This window comes from Bos grunniens, chromosome 23, assembly GCF_055505025.1.
Source record: "Bos grunniens cultivar Pamir isolate PY7600 chromosome 23, Bosgru_T2T1.0, whole genome shotgun sequence".
NCBI lineage: Eukaryota > Metazoa > Chordata > Mammalia > Artiodactyla > Bovidae > Bos > Bos grunniens.
Window position 1 is genome coordinate 32628079 of NC_141187.1, and position 13311 is coordinate 32641389.

Here is a 13311-nt window from a genome sequence, read left to right on the forward strand (position 1 = left end):
AGGATCTTCAATAGTGGGTGAAGGGAGCCTTCCGTTTTTAAAAGCATGTCCCTACTGTATCACAAATTGCAAATAATTTGTAACTTAGAGACCTAATGTTTTCAAGTTGGTATTAAAATTTTCACCCAGTGATACAGTGCATTCTCTGTATCACTCATCTTCCATTTTGCGAATGGAAGGATCCAAGCACGAGGTTGGAGAAGATAGAGTGAGATGAGCTCGTTGGCCCTCGGGGAGGCTATAGTTTTTATCACCTAAAGTTGAAGGAATCTCCTGCAGCCTCGGGAAATGTCCCTTTACATTTCCTGGGGTTGCATTGTTTTGTTTTGGTTTGGTTTTTTCCCTACTTTTTGAACTCTCCTGCTGACCTACCCCTAGTTAAATTTTCACTGAATATATTCATTTAAAGCTAAATGAATCAACAAGTAATGATTTTTGTCGAATTTTAAGCCGACGCTGATGCAAGGGGGAAGTGTGAGTTGCTGCTGCTGCTGCTGCTGCTGCTGCTGCTAAGTCGCTTCAGTCGTGTCCGACTCTGTGCGACCCCATAGACAGCAGCCCACCCGGCTCCCCCGCCCCTGGGATTCTCCAGGCAAGAACACTGGAGTGGGTTGCCATTTCCTTCTCCAATGCATGAAAGTGAAAAGTGAAAGTGAAGTCGCTCAGTCGTGTCCAACTCTTAGCGACCCCATGGACTGCAGCCTATCAGACGCCTTCATCCATTGGATTTTCCGGGCAAGAGTACTGGAGTGGGGTTCCATTGCCTTCTCCATGTGAGTTGCTAGTGGTTGCTTAAGTATTCAATAGTGAAAGGCTCAAGTCCCGCCAGTCTTCTAGGTTTTACTTCTCTAGTCTTCAAGAGCTCTTGTCCTAGTAAGGCTTACAGGTGCTCAAAAGTCACAGAAACGAAATCTGTTAACTCTTAGTCCCACGTCCTCTGTACTTTTCCAAATCAACTACCTTCTGGCTTTTGAGGATTCTTCTACATTCCAAAATGTGTGTATAGACCCCTGATGTTCACTCAGAAAGCCATCGCTAAAGAATGAGCGTGTTTTAGCAATTTGAACTCCGAAAGAATTACTGTAAATAAGGGACAATTGAAATTGCTCGTGCCCTGCTTCTTATAGATGCCTTTAATAACATCTAAATAAATACATAAATATAAAGCACTAAGTGTTTTGCTTTGGGTTTTTTTCCCCTCTTTACCTTAAGGAATTACTGGTAGTTGTGGAAGAATTACTGTATATAGGCACAGAATTACGTTTTGCCATAGAAATTGAGGGTAAATGTATGCAATTCCTCAGTATATAAAAGGCACTATAGACTTATTATATTGTATATTTGAAGGCGATGGACATTTAGTTTGGCATCAGTACCTTGTAGTTCACGTTACAAAAGGTAAGAAAACAGTTGCCGAAACCCGGGATTGAACCAGGGACCTTTAGATCTTCAGTCTAACGCTCTCCCAACTGAGCTATTTCGGCCACCCGCTGGTCATTATCTTCTCAACTACTCTCTTTAAATAGTCTTTTCTTAACTACTTACTCCATTTCAGAAAAATGTAAGAAAACTTTTTGTCTTGTTTTCTGAAAACATAACACACTTCCCCTTTCAAAAATAATTGTACCAACAACAAAAAATAAGACAATGGGGAAACACCCTCAAATTTCGTGAGTATGATAGGAGGAACAAAAGAACAGAGTGGTAAAAGAAAATTTATGTATATTTCTTAAGGATATGAATTGGAGAGCTAAAGGGGCGTGGTGATTTATAGCTTCCTGTTGGAGTGGTAAGCTTCCTAGAACTCAAGACAACACCGTTTGAGATCATTTCTAGCTTGACGCTTAAATACCTTCTATTCTTTCAGTCATTTTTATTCTTTTATTCTATTAAAGTATAAGTTATATACAGTAAAGCACCCAGATTTTAAGTGCACAGCATGATGATCTCTACAAGTTTGCACCCCTTAGTCACCATGCATGCTCCCTCATGTTCCCTCTCATTTGTTTTTAAACTTTAAACATATTGAATCAAGTAGACTCTGCATTCTTATAAGTCTGGCTTCTTTCACTCAGTATTGTCTTTGAGATTCATCTGTTTTTTCTTAAAGCAGTTAAAAGCAGTTTGTTCCTATTTATAAACGTCCATTTTATGGTTGTACCACAATTTACTTATCCACTCAAATGTTGATAGGCATTTGGCTTTCAATTTGTGGTTATTATAAAAAGCACTGAACTTTCTTTTTTTTTTTAACTGAACAATATTTATTAAAATACAAAAATACACTTTTCTCACATTACAATCAGTGTTCTTTTGTTGACATTTCCCCACCCCCCACCCTACCCCCCTTTCAAATCTGAACCTTTATTTCCTTTTAAAGCTAAAATAATATGTAAAGTTACATCATTAAATGGACCAGCATAACAGAGATCTCTGCCTTCCCCACCCACGCCCACCCTTTCTCTTCCCCTCCTCCTGAGGCAGCCCTGGGAGAGGGAAGCTTTTTGCCCCATTGTGCTACATTCAACAGGACTCCACGGCTAACTCACTGTGTCTGCGTGTACATCACTTTGTTCGAACTGTGGATTTCAGATCTTTTTTCCTGAAGCATCCTTGGTGAGGAAAGGCTTCATCACTTTAAATGAGCCTGTGCCCTCTCTGTCTCCCCCTTTTCTTCTCTCCCCATCTTCTGCCCCTCTACCCATCACCATAACCCACTGACATCAGCCGTAATAATCCCTAATGAATCAGCATTTAGAGTAGTCACCAAATCACAAGCATGAGAAAAGCTTCCACTTCTCCAAGCTTCCCACTCCCGGCCTCTCCTCCCTTTCTCCACCTTAAAACAAACAAACCCTTTTTAAAAGAAAATCATCAAATGCCATCATTGTCGACAATCATTTGTTAGACACTGGGAACAACAGGTGGACACGGCACTATGCTGATGTATGCCCTCCCATGAATACCTTTTCTCTGTTGTTCTCCGCTCCCATCCCCCTCTGGGACCCCCAGGCCCCATGAACTTTCTTGTGCATAGTTTCAGATGAACATAATCATTGATTTATTAGATAGATACATCATGAGAAACGCTGGAAGAAACACAAACTGGAATCAAGATTGCCGGGAGAAATATCAATAACCTCAGATATGCAGATGACACCACCCTTATGGCAGAAAGTGAAGAGGAACTCAAAAGCCTCTTGATGAAAGTGAAAGTGGAGAGTGAAAAAGTTGGCTTTAAGCTCAACATTCAGAAAACGAAGATCATGGCATCTGGTCCCATCACTTCATGGGAAATAGATGGGGAAACAGTGGAAACAGTGGCAGACTTTATTTTTCTGGGCTCCAAAATCACTACAGATGGTGGCTGCAGCCATGAAATTAAAAGACGCTTACTCCTTGGAAGGAAAGTTATGACTAACCTAGATAGCATATTCAAAAGCAGAGACATTACTTTGCCAACAAAGGTCTGTCTAGTCAAGGCTATGGTTTCCAGTGGTCATGTATGGATGTGAGAGTTGGACTGTGAAGAAGGCTGAGCGCCGAAGAATTGATGCTTTTGAACTGTGGTGTTGGAGAAGACTCTTGAGAGTCCCTTGGACTGCAAGGAGATCCAACCAGTCCATTCTGAAGGAGATCAGCCCTGGGATTTCTTTGGAAGGAATGATGCTAAAGCTGAAACTCCAGTACTTTAGCCACCTCATGCAAAGAGTTGACTCATTGGAAAAGACTCTGATGCTGGGAGGGATTGGGGGCAAGAGGAGAAGGGGACGACAGAGGATGAGATGGCTGAATGGCATCACTGACTCGATGGACGTGAGTCTGAGTGAACTCCGGGAGTTGGTGATGGACAGGGAGGCCTGGCGTGCTGCCATTCATGGGGTCGCAAAGAGTCGGACACAATTGAGAGACTGAATTGAATAGATGTAAAGGTGGAATTGCGGGTCTACAGAATATATGTGTTTTTAACTTTATTACGTGCTGTGAAAATGTTTTCCAAATGTAACAGTTCACACTACTGAAAGCAACCTATGAGGCTTCCGGTTGCTTCACAGTCTAGCCAATACTGGGTATTATCATTTTAATTTCGGCTACTCGGGCCAGAATGTAGTGATAGTTCTTTGTGAGTTTGACTTGTATTTTTGATGATTATGATATTTTACATCTTCCCATATGTTCTTCCCTATTTAAGAAATTCGGTTGATTGCCAGTTTTTTAAAAAATGATTTGTAGTTCATTTCTTGTTCAGTCATTCAGTTGTGTCCAACTCTGCAACCGAATGGAATGCAGCACACCAGGCTTCCCTGTCCTTCACCATCTCTCGGAGCTTGCTCAAACTCATATCCATTGAGTTGGTGATGCCATCCAAACATCTTGCCCTCTGTCGTTACCTCCTCCTGCTGCCTTCAATCTTTCCCAGCATCAGGGTCTTTTCCAATGTGTTGGCTTTTATGTATTGTGAATACAAGTCCTTTGTCAGATATGTGTTGCAAATATGTTCTCCCAATTTGTGGTACATCTTTAGTTCTCCTAATTTTGTATTTTGAACTTTTTAATTTTAATGAAGTCCAACTTATCAGCCTTTACAGTTAGTGCTATTTTGCATCCTAGTTCAGAAATATTTGCCTACACTAAAGACATGAAGCTGTTCTCCTATGTTTCTGTCTAGAAGTTTAAGTATTTTATTTTTAACATTTAAGTTTATATTCCATTTTGAATTTATGTATAGCGTGAGATAAGTATTAAATTCATTTTCTTTAATGTATTATTTCAATTAACCCAGTATTATTTATTGAAAAGTCAATTTTTCCCCTACTGAATTGCACTGTCTCCCTGTCATCAAACAGGGAACTGTATATGTGTCTGTTTTTCCCTAGACTTTCTATTCTGCCCCATAGGCCTACGTTTGTCTTTACACTAAAATAACACTATCTTAATTTCTTTAACTTAAAATTAAGTAATAATATCTTCCAGCATTATTTACAATAGCCAGGACATGGAAACAACCTAGATAACCATCAACAAATGAACAGATAAAGAAGTAGTGGTACATATATACAATGGAGTATTACTCAGCCATGAAAAGGAATGAATTTGAGCCAGTTCTAGTGAGGTGGATGAACCTAGAGCCTGTTATACAGAGTGAAGGAAGTCAAAGAGAAAAACAAATTCATATATTAAAGAATATATATGGAATCTAGAAAAATGGTACTGATGAACATACTTTTAGGGCAGCAATAGAGACACAGACATAGAGAACTTCTGGACATAGTGGAGGAAGAAGAGGGTGGGACGAATTGAGAGAGTAGCATTAAAACATGTACATTACCACATGTAAAATAGATAGCCTGTGGGAATTTGCTGTACGATGCAAGGAGCTCAACCTGATGCTCTGTGATAGCCTAGAGGGGCAGTATGGGGCAGGAGGTGGGAAGGAGATTCAAGATGGAGGGGACATATCTATACCTATGGCTGGTTCATGTTGTTGTATGGCAGAACTGATACAACATTGTAAAACAAATATCCTCTGATTAACTAAATAAATTATTTTAAAAATTAAGTAATATTATCTGATAATACAGGGCCTTAGTTTTGTTTTTCTCACTTTGGATAGCCATAGCTATTCTGGATTTTTAAAAATTTTTAAATTTATTATTTAAAAATCATTATTTCAATGTAAGTGACTGTGGCTCAGATCATGAACTCCTTCATCAAATATGTATTTTGTAAATACTTTCTCCAGTCTGTCATTCTCTTTCCATGGGCTTTCATAGAGAGAAGATTTTAATTTTAATGGACTCCAATTCTTCAATATTTTTTCTTTCACAGATTATATTCTTGGTATAGTATCTAAAAAATCATTTCCAGGGACTTCCCTGGTAGTTCAGTGGCTCAGACTCCCGTCTCCCAATGCACAGAGCCGGGGTTCAGTCCCTGGTAGAGGAATTGGATCCCACATGCCACAAATAAGACACTCAAATAAATAATTAAATATTTTTTAAAAAGTCATCACCAGGAGTTCCCTGATGGTCTAGTGATCAGGATTCAGTGCTTTCACTACCCTGGCTCAGGTTCAACCCCTGAGCATTGAATTGAGATCCTATAAGCTGTGTAGTGTGGTAAATAGTTATCACCAAAACTGAGATCAGCTAGGTTTTCTCCTATGTTATCCAGAAAAGTTTTACATTTTACATTTAGGTCTGGCTTGTCATCTACTTTTGAAATGGCAACCCACTCCAGTTTTCTTGCCCAGAAAATTCCATGAACAGAGAAGTCTGGTAGGCTATAGTCCATGGGGTTGCAAAGAGTTAGACACTAATGAGAGATTAAGTGTGCATGCACATCATCTACTTGAATTAATATTTGTGACATAGGATCTATGTCTAGATTCATTTTTATTTTGCATGTAGTTGTTTCTGAATTGTTTGTTGAAAATACAATTCTTTATTAAGTTGTCTTTGCTCCTTTGTCAAAGATCAGTTGACTGGATTGGTTTAGGTCTATATCTAGGCTCTTTATTCTGTTCCATTAATCTATTTATTTATTCTTTCACCAACACCATACTGTCTTGATCACTGTAGTTTTATAACAAATCTTGAAGCTAAATAATGTCAGACCTCCAACCTTGTTCTTCAGTGGTGGTGGTGGAGGTTTAGCTGCTAAGTCATGCCCAACTTTTGTGACCCCATGGACTGTAGCCCACCAGGCTCCTCTGTCCATGGAATTTTCCAGGAAAAAATACTGGAGTAGGTGGCCATTTCCTTCTCCAGATTGTTAACTTCAGTATCCTGTTGGTTATTTTGGATCTTTCAATACACTTAAAAATCAGTTTATCAAGATACATAATATAACTTGCTGGGATTTTTACTATATCCTCCAAAGAATGGGCTCATTTAATCTAATTAATCAAATTTGTGGGCTTACCTGACTATAGAGCCTGCAGACCAAAACTACTGAGACAGTGCTGCAACTTCTGAAACTCATGTGCCTAGAGCCAGATCAAGAGAAACAACAAGAGAAGCCACCAAAAAAAGGAAGCCCACACACAGAAATGAAGAGAAACCCCAGCTCACCACAAGTAGAGAAGCCTCCAGGTAGGAACAAAGACTGAGGGCAACCAAAAATAAATAAATGAATAAATTGTTTTCTAAAAAAAGTGGAAGAGAGAGACATAAGAAGATGAGAATCAGAGAAGATGTGACAAGGGAAGCAGAGATTAGAGTAATGCAATTGCTGGCTTTGAAGATGAATGGGGTCCAGAGTTAAGGGATGTGGGCCACCTCTAGAAGGCAGAGAAAGCAAGAAAAAGAATTGTCTAAAAGAATTTCCAGAAGGAACACAGAGTTGCCAACAGCTTGGTTTTAGTCCAGTGAGAGCCTTTTTAAGACTTCTGATCTACAAACTGCAAGACAAGAATTTTGTACTAAGCCACTAAGCTTCTGACATGAGGGCAATTGTGTAGTAGTTTGAACATTCTTTGGCATTGCCTTTCTTTGGGATAGGAAGGAAAACTGACCTTTTCCAGTCCTGTGGCCACTGCTGAGTTTTCCAAATTTGTTGACATATTGAGTGCAGCACTTTAACAGCATCATCTCTTAGAATTTTAAATAGCTCAGCTGGAATTCCATCACCTCCATTAGCTTTGTTCATAGTAATGCTTCTTAAGGCCCACTTGACTTCACATCCCAGGATGTCTGGCTCTAGTTTAGTGAGTGACCACATCATCCTGGTTTTCAGGGTCATTAAGACCTTTTTTGTATAGTTCTTCTTGTGTATTCTTGCCACTTCTTCTTAATATCTTCTGCTTCTGTTAGGTCCTTGCCGTTTCTGTCCTTTATTGTGCCTATCTTTGCATGAAATAATGGTATTTCCAATTTTGTTAAAGAGATTTCTAGTCTTTCCCAGTCTATTGTTTATCTCTATTTCTTTGCATTGTTCACTTAAGAAAGCTTTATTATCTCTCCTTGCTATTGTCTGGAACTCTGCATTCAGTTGAGTATATCTTTCCCTTTCTCCTTTGCCTTTTGCTACTCTTCTTTTCTTAGCTATTTGTATGGCCTTCTCAGACAATCACTTTGCTTTCTTGCATTTCTTTTTCTTTGGGATGGTTTTGCTCACCACCTCCTACACAGTGTTACAAACCTCCGTCCATAGCTCTTCAGGCACTCTGTTCATCATATCTGATCCGTTGAATCTAATTGTCACTTCCACTATATAATCATAAGGGATTTGATTTAGATCAAATGGCTTAGTAGTTTTCCTTACTTTTTTCAATGTAAGCCTGAATTTTGCAGTAAGAATTTCATGATCTGAACCATAGTCAGCTCCAGATTTTGTCATTGCTGACTGTATAGAGCTTTGCCATCTTCGACTGCAGAGAATGTAATCAGTCTGATTTTGGTATTGACTGGTGATGTCCGTGTATACAGTCTTCTTCTCTTGTGTTGTTGGAAGAAGGTGTTTTCTATGACCAGGGCATTCTCTTGCCAAAACTCTGTTAACCTTTGCCCTGCTTCATTTTGTACTCCAAAGTCAAACTTGCCTGTTACTCCAGGTATTTCTTGACTTCCTACTTTTGCATTCCAGTCTCTTGTGATGAAAAGGGCATCTTTTTTTGGTGTTAGTTCTAGAAGGTCTTGTAGGTCTTCATAGAACCATTCAGATTCAGCTTCTTTGGCATTGCTGCTAAGTCGCTTCAGTCGTGTCCGACTCCGTGCAACCCCAGAGACGGCAGCCCACCAGGCTCCCCCGTCCCTGGGATTCTCCAGGCAAGAACACTGGAGTGGGTTGCCATTTCCTTCTCCAATGCATGAAAGTGAAAAGTGAAAGTGAAGTCGCTCAGTCGTGTCCGACTCTAGCGACCCCATGCACTGCAGCCTACCAGGCTCCTCCATCCATGGGATTTTCCAGGCAAAAGTACTGGAGTGGGGTGCCATTGCTTTCTCCGTCTTTGGCATTAGTAATTAGTAATTGGGGCATAGACTTGGATTACTGTGATGTTGAATGTTTTGCCTTGAAAACAAACTGAGATCATTCTGTCATTTTTGAGATTGCACACAGGCACTGCAGTTTGGACTCTTGTTGACTATGAGGGCTACTTCATTTCTTCTAATGGATTATTGCCCACAGTGGTAGATATAATGGTCATCTGCATTAAATTTACCCATTCCTGTCCATTTTAGTTCACTGCTAGCAAGGTAATGCTCAAAATCCTTCAAGTTAGGCTTCAGCAGTATATGAACCAAGAACTTGCAGGTGTACACGCTGAATTTAGGAAAGGCAGAGGAACCAGAGATCTTATTTTTGGGGGCTACAAAATTACTGTGAACGGTGACTGCAGCCCTGATATTAAAAGACCCTTGCTCCTTGGAAGAAAAGCTGTGACAAACCTATACAGTATATTAAAAAGCAGAAACATTGCTTTCTGAAAAAAGTCCGTATAGTCAAAGTCATGGTTTTTCACTTCCTAAGTATCTCACCATGCTGGGCATTACCCAAGATGCTGGGAGACAGATACAAGGTAAATAAATTTAAAAATATGGAAAACAAAACAAAAGTCATGGTTTTTCCAGTAGTAAGGTATGGGTGTGAGAGTTAGACCATAAAGAAGACTGAGCACAGAAGAACTGATGATTTTGAATTGTGGTGCTGGAGAAGACTCTTGAGAGTCCCTTGGACTTGAAGGAGATCAAGCGAGTCAATCCTAAAGGAGATCAATATTCATCAGAAGGACTGATGCTGAAGCTGAAGCTCCAATACTTTGGCCACGTAATGCAAAGAGCCCACTCATTGGGAAAGACCCTGATGCTGGGAAAGACTGAGGACAGGAAGAGAAGAGGGTGACAGGATGAGATGGCTGGATGGCATTCCCGACTCAACGGACATGAGTTTGAGCAAACTGCAGGAGATAGTGAAGGACAGGGAAGCCTGGTGTGCTGTAGTCCATGGGTTAAAAAGAATCAGACACAATTTAGCGACTGAACAACAACAATTAAGTTTGTCCTAATTTGTTACAGAAGCAATAGGAAATTAATACACTTATCAAAATTCATCAAACTCTACACTTAAAATGTGTGAATCTTATTGTATATAAATGTCTTACCAGAAAAGAGACCTAAGGGACTTCCCAGGTGGTCCAGGGGTAAGACTCCGCACTCCCAATGCGGGGGGCCCTGACTTGATCCTTGGTCACATGCCACAAACTAAGAATTTGAATGCTACAACTAAAACTCCTCATGCCTAGTGCATCCTAAATAAACGCATTTTGCTTTAAAGGAAACGTTAGAGAACTGTATTGTTGCTTTCTGTTTTGAACCGCTAGCTGCACAGAAGTTGGTGTGATCAGAGTCATCACAGAGTTCCCAAATCAAGCCATGGGAATCAGAGACAATCCAGCCCTTGACTGGCCAGAGATCACTACAGGAAACAGGAATAACCCCTGGAGACATTCTTTGTGATTCTGGCAATTTTATTTTCACACTGTTTCCTCAAACATCATTTGGTCACTGTATTAACTAGTATTATGTAATATCATGTCAGGCACTAGGTTTCAAAAAGTATTAAAGAGGCTCTTCTGTTGAAAAATTCAGTAAGTCCCCGACATACAAATAACTTCCATTACAGGACTGCGTCCATAAGTCCAGTTTGTTCACAAAGTTAACCTAGGTACCCAACTAACACAATCAGCTATATAGTATTGTACTGTAATAAGTTTATAATACTTTTCACACAAATAATACATAACAAACAAAAAATAAAATAGACATTTTAATCTCACAGTAGAGTAGTACATTACAACAGCTGGCATTCAGGGGCTGGTATGGAGTGAACAGGCAAGAAGAGCTACTGACTGGAGGAGGGAGAAGGGGTGGGAGATGGTAGAGCTGAAGGATTGTCAGCAATAGGAGATGGAGGGCAAGGTGCAGTGTCACTCATGCCTGACACTGAAGACATAAGTTCTGATTCCTTGCTGAATTCAATTCTATCTACCCTCTTTTAAAAGATGATCCAGTGATCTATCTGGGTAGTAGCTCTTTTTTTCTCACCATAAATGACACTGTAGTACAGTATTGCTTTCTGAATGGCTGCTACATCCTTTGTGTATCATTATAGATTCAGGTCCTGTGCTCAAAAGCTAACAGTGCCTCCTCAAATAAAGAAAACTCCCTTGCCATTTCCTGCATCATGAATCACTTCAGTTCTTCAGTTACTTCTTCCTCTTCTCTCTTCTTCCTTTTTCTGGGCCTCCAATTCCTAGTGCTTCTTAGCAGTACCAGATACAGCACTGATGCTTTTTCACTTGCTTCTGGACCTCCTAGACTTGAAAGAAAGATACTGTAGTCTATACAGTACTGTACAATAAAGTACACAAAAGCACAACCACTTGTAGAGGATGCACGCATGTGACAATGTAAGCCAGACAAGTGATCTAACTCACATGACTGGACAAGCGAATGCATGCTGGCATTTTTGAAAGTTCTGCAACTTGAAGATTCATATGTAGAGGACTTACTATGTGCCAGGGCGACCTCTTTTCCTTTTTCTTCTCTAACTATGCTCTGGTGCCATTCCCATAGCTTGACTTTTGCCTCTGTTCTTACATCTGCCTGTACCTGTCATTTACCATATATATCCAAGACTTTCTCCCTTATTTCCTTCAGGTTTCTGCTTAAATGTCACTGCTTAGGCCTTCTCTAACAACCTTATATCACATAGCACTCCCAGCATATTCCCTGGTATCCTCGATCCCTCTTATCCTATTTTTGCTTTTCGCTATAAACATTACCACTTTGTCTCACTATACATAAATACATTTATGTTCAGTTGTTCATTGCTTATTTCTCCCTACTAGAAATTAGGTTTTAGAGGATAGAGATTTTTTTTTTTTTTTCCACTACAGTAATCTCAGCATCTAGAGTGGATCTGCCAAAAAGCAGGCATCAAGTATTTGCTGAATGGCTGCCTTTGAGATAAAGTGCACAGGAGAGGGAGTGGATTTGAGTTTGATGATTTCCCCATATGTTGGGGTTACAGACTTGCAAGAATGTCTAGACAGAAATATCCTGTAGGCAGTAGGATGCATAGGTCTTGATTCAAAAGAGGGGACTGGATGGGAAAGAAATCTTAAAATCATCAGTATTTGGAAAGATGCTGTAATTAAGGGAATGAATATAATACAAAAATGTGTATATCAGTAGGTGAGAAAAAAATTGAGATGAAACTGTAGGCTGTAACCATACTTAAGAAACACAAGAGAAGGAGGGCCCTGTGAAACAATGAAATCCAGGAGAGACTGGATAAAAGTAGAGCAATATACGATCATTTATTTCAGGCACTACCTCCAGATGAATGTCGTTTTCCAAACAAGGTCGTTTATTTTCTGATGACATTAGGAAGAAATACATACACAGCTACCTATGTTTCATTGCAGGGGGAGATAAATTTCTGTTCCCCAGTCTGGTTTATGTAAAGTAGGCGGTGGAGCTCGACTCAAACACATTTATATTTCACAGATGAAGTTCAGCAACCTCACTGCATGTCTTATGGAACTCAACGTTAAGATGCCTGTGCGCAGCTTCTGGTCATTCGTGAGCCCCTGTGACAGCTGCACGAAATGGCAGAACCTAAGACCCAGGTTGTCCTCTTGCGTGCTCAGTTCCCAAAGATCTGAGGGATGGTTTTATACTAGGAGAGAAGAAAGGATGAGGGAGACTCATTCGAAGCTGTGCAATCTGACTTTAGGATCTCCTGACAGAGGAGAATCGAATATGCCTGAATGAGCTCAATTTGCCTCCTTTCGGCTTGTGATTTTTTTGTGTTTGCAAACGACCAAATATTCTCTTTAATCATGGGAATATCTGCGTTCTCACCTTGGAAAATGTAACAGCCTCTTTTAAGCTTTTATCTTTAAAGAGGAGAGAAGAAAGCATTAGAGAGAAAAGAGACTGAAACCATAAAGGGAAGAAAACATGCTCCAGGTGAGGCTCGAACTCACAACCTCGGCATCACCCGCACATATACTGCTGTATAAGTACCGCGCGCTAACCGATTGCGCCACTGGAGCATGCTTTCCCTTAGCTCTCGGTGCGCACTCTACAGAGCCACGAGCGACCGGCGCGCCGGCTCCCCAAGACAAGCAGAGCGGGAACGCGCCACACTGCTGCGGACCCTCTTCTCCCCACCCTCCTCAGCCGCGGCTGGCCTGGCAGAGACACTTCCATCTCTCCCGCAAGCGTGTTTGTGATCCTTCCTCTGGGCCCGCGAGGATCAGCATTTCCCAGGGGTTCAGGGATGCTCGTTTCAGAAGCCCCG

General features: G+C 40.5%; 2 non-coding genes across 2 annotated transcripts; both read right to left on the reverse strand.

Moving 5' to 3' along the window:
* Positions 1 to 1411: 1411 nt before the first annotated feature.
* TRNAF-GAA (transfer RNA phenylalanine (anticodon GAA)) lies at positions 1412 to 1484 on the reverse strand. Its single transcript has one exon. It is a non-coding gene; the product is annotated as a tRNA-Phe (tRNA).
* An 11485-nt stretch (positions 1485 to 12969) lies between these two features.
* On the reverse strand, positions 12970 to 13063 carry TRNAI-UAU (transfer RNA isoleucine (anticodon UAU)). Its single transcript has 2 exons — positions 13026 to 13063; positions 12970 to 13005 (listed from the first exon to the last, which is right to left on the reverse strand). It is a non-coding gene; the product is annotated as a tRNA-Ile (tRNA).
* Positions 13064 to 13311: the final 248 nt, after the last annotated feature.